A 4137-nucleotide genomic window follows, 5' to 3' on the forward strand; every position below is an offset into this window, starting at 1 on the left:
CTTCTTCTTCTTCTCCTTCTTTCTTTCTTTTTCTTTTTCTTTTTTTTACACAAAGGACCAGCAGACACAACGCATATTTACTCAAGAGGACAACCATGACTAAACATAAAACAATGCAAAATACACAGCTGCAATTAACAGTGTTGGCAAGGGGACTGAGCTCCTTCAAGACCGTGCGGGAATAGGTTTTAAATAATAATAATAATAGATAGATAGATGGATGGATAGATGGATGGGAATATAGATGGATAGATAAGGGGGATGGTTGGGTATATGGGTCGATAGATATGTAGGTGGTAGGTTGATTGATTGACTGACTGACTACATATACATACATATATATATAGATAGATAGATGGATAGATAGATAGATAGACAGATAGATAGATATAAATAGATAGATATAGATAGATAGATAGATGTAGATAGACAGATAGATAGATATAGATATATATCTGTGCGTTTGCGTTCGTGTTCGTGTGTGTGTTCGTGTGTATGTGTGATATAAACATATGCATGCACGTATGTCTGCATGTATAGTGGATCGATTCATTTCAATAATTAGATAATCAACAATAACCAAACATGAAGAAAAAATCCATAGCACAAAAAAATAAGGCGGTGAGGATAAACAGCTTTATCAAATAACTCCACAGAGAGAGAGAGAGAGAGAGAGAGAGAGAGAGAGAGAGAGAAGGAAAGAAAGAGAAAGAAAGCCAGTCAGAGAAATAGAAAATAAAAAAAAGACACCGATCGAGAGAGACGAAACGAGAAGAGAGATTCAAAAAAAAAAAGAAAAAAAAATACAACTATAATAGACATTTCAGAAGAAAAAGAGAATCCCACCACTCCCACAGTGCCACCAAAAAAGAACCAGTGATATGTCAGGCCCCTTTCTGCCATCTTCCCCATCTCTGCAAAGTCGAGGCATGTTGCTAAATTGCCCCAGCCACGGAGAGTCACGGCCCAGTACCCTATATGCAATGCCGGGCGGGGGAAGGGGTGAGGGGGGCGAAGGGGGGAAGGGTGGAGGAGGGGGAGGAGGGGGAGGAGGAGGAGGAGGATCAGGGGAAGAGAGGAGGGGGTAGAGGGAGGAGGAGGGTAAGTTGGAAAGGGGAAGGGGGGAAGAGAGAAGGTGGGAGAGAGGAAGGGAAAGGGGGGAGGAGGGGTAGGGGTGAGGGAGGGGTTCTACAGGGCCAAATAAGGGCCGTCGTAAAGATATTAAGTTCCCGGGGAAACTTTAAAAGAACTTATTGAGATCGAGGGCTGGGGGTCCCGTGGGAGGGTTGGGGGGGGGGTGATTCTAGGAAGGGGAGGAGGGGGGGGTAGCTGGTGGCGGGGGAGGGATAGGGAGGGAAGTTTGTGATATCGTCTTTCAGAGAATGAGAGAAAGAGGGAGAGGGAGAGAAGGAGAGAGGTAGATTGTAAAGGGATAGGGACAGACAGACTGACAGAGACAGATAAAAAGAAAGAACAATCCCTCCTCCATCCCTTCCTTCCTCCCCTCCCTTCCCTCCCATCCCTTCCTCCCTACCTTCCTTCCCTCCCATCCCTTCCTCCCTACCTTCCTTCCCTCCCTCCAGTTCCATTCCCCATCTAATCCCTCCCCCCTTTTCCTCTCTCCCCTCCCCTCACTCCCTCCCCCTCCCTTCCTCCTTCCCTCCCTACCCAATCTTCCTTCCTCCCTTTTTCCCCTCACTCCCTCCTTCTTCTCCTTCCTCCTTCCCTCCCTACCCAATCTTCCTTCCTCCCTTCCTCCCCTCACTCCTTCCTTCTTCTCCCTTCCTCCTTCCCTCCCTACCCAATCTTCCTTCCTCCCCTCACTCCCTCCTTCTTCTCCCTTCCCTCCTATCCCTTCCTCCTCCCGTCCTTCCTTCCTCACTCTATCTTCTTTATGGCTTTCAACATATCCATTATAGAAGGCCTTTGCTGTGTGGTTCATGTCCTTTAATCAAAGTGATGGAACTTGTCCTGAAGTGATGGGAGTGCGTTAGTTTTATTGTTTACATGTTGTTGTTGTTGTCGTTGCTGTTATTGTTGTTGTTTGTTGTTATTTGTTGCTGTTGTTGTTTGTTGTTTGTTGCTGTTTTTTTTTTCATTTCTTTTTCTATCTTTTATTTATTTTTTCATTTCTCTCACTCTCTTTCTCTTTCTCTCTCTCTCTCTCTCTCTCTCTCTCTCTCTCTCTCTCTCTCTCTCTCTCTCATTCTCTCTCTCTCTCTCTCTCTCACTCTCTCTCTCTCAGCCTCGCTCTGTATCTATATATGTATTTTTTCTATCTATTTTATATCTAATTCGTCCGTTTAATCTGATCCATCTGTTTATATATATCAACTACCTATCTAATCCATCTATCTAAACTATCCATCAATTTATTCAACCATCTATCTATCATTCTTCACACCTACCTACCTACCTACATACATACATGCATACATACAAACAAACATACATACATACATACAAACATACACACACACACACACACACACACACACACACACACACACACACACACACACACACACACACACACACACACACACAAGTATATATATATATATATATAAATATATATATATATATATATATATATATATATACATACATACATATACATATCAACTTACGTATTTATCTGACTATCAATCTCCCAACCCACCTACTCACCAGTCCATCTATCTATCTATCTGTTGACCTTATCTCATGATATCTCTCTCCTCGCATGCCTGAAATTCGACGCCAAGAAGTCTACAAGCCAATTTAACCCTTATTGCTCAAGATGACGTTTCAATGTTTCATTCTTACACACACACACACATATGTATATGTGTGTGTGTGTGTGTGTGTGTGTGTGTGTGTGTGTGTGTGTGTGTGTGTGTGTGTGTGTGTGTGTGTGTGTGCGTGTGTGTGTGTGTGTGTGTGTGCGTGTGCGCGTGTGGTGGTGGTGGTGGTGGTGGTGGTGGTGAGTAGTGAGTGAGTGAGTGTGTGTGTGTGTGTGTGTGTGTGTGTGTGAGTTTGTGAGTGTGTGAGTGTGTGTGTGTGTTAGTGTGTGTGTGTGTGTGTGGGTGTGTGTGTGTGTGTGTGTGTGTGTGTGTGTGTGTGTGTGTGTGTGTGTGTGTGTGTGCGCGCGCGTGTGTCGGTGTGTGTGTGCGCGCGCGCGTGTGTGTGTGTGTGTGTGTGTGTGTGTGTGCGCGTGTGTATGCGCGCGCGTGTGTATGCGCGCGCGTGTGTATGCGCGCGCGTGTGTATGCGCGCGCGTGTGTGTGTGTGCGAGTGTGTGTGTGTGTGCGTGTATGTGTGTGTGCGCACATATATGCATATGTTATATACATACATCTATATATACATACATATTTCTGTTATAATCACGGCTTGTTTAAATTCAATACACTCGTTAAAAATCAATCTCTATATACGTAATCATTAGTCATCAATCGATATGTAAATACTTTTAATGCTTCACGAATATTTAGCAACATCATTTCCTTATCAGATCTCCCCCCCCCCTCCCTCTCTCTCTCTCTCTCTCTCTCTCTCTCTCTCTCTCTCTCTCTCTCTCTCTCTCTCTCTCTCTCTCTCTCTCTCTCTCTCTCTCAATTTCCTTATCGCCAAAACATATAAACTTTATTCCGTCATCACGATAATATCACGTGATAGAAGACCTATTTAAATTCATTCAAATTATACAACGTTTTACATCCCCGAAATGTTTCAACTTAAAAGTGTAATTATAAAAAAGAAAGAGAAAAAAAGAAAAAGAAAGAAAGAAAGAAAGGGAGAGAAAGAGAAAAAGGAAGAGAAAGAAAAAAGGAAGAAAAAAAGAAAGAAAGAACGAGACAAATTTCGAAAAAGAAAGAGAAAGAAAGGAAGAAAGAACGAGAGGAATTTCGAAAAAGAAAGAGAAAGAAAAGGAAGAAAAAAAGAAAGACAGAAAGAACAAGACAAATTTCGAAAAAGAAAAAGAAAGAAAGGAAGAAAGAAAAAAAAGAAAGAAAGATCGAGACAATTTTCGAAATCGCGGGTATAGTGGGTATGCTCCTCCATGGGCTCCTCTGCCTTGGCCATCCTCTTAACATATTTTTCAGACATTTTGTGAACACTTTGGTCAACATATTTTCGTAGTATATCTGTCTA

Source organism: Penaeus vannamei, chromosome 25, assembly GCF_042767895.1.
Source record: "Penaeus vannamei isolate JL-2024 chromosome 25, ASM4276789v1, whole genome shotgun sequence".
In the NCBI taxonomy this organism is placed as follows: domain Eukaryota; kingdom Metazoa; phylum Arthropoda; class Malacostraca; order Decapoda; family Penaeidae; genus Penaeus; species Penaeus vannamei.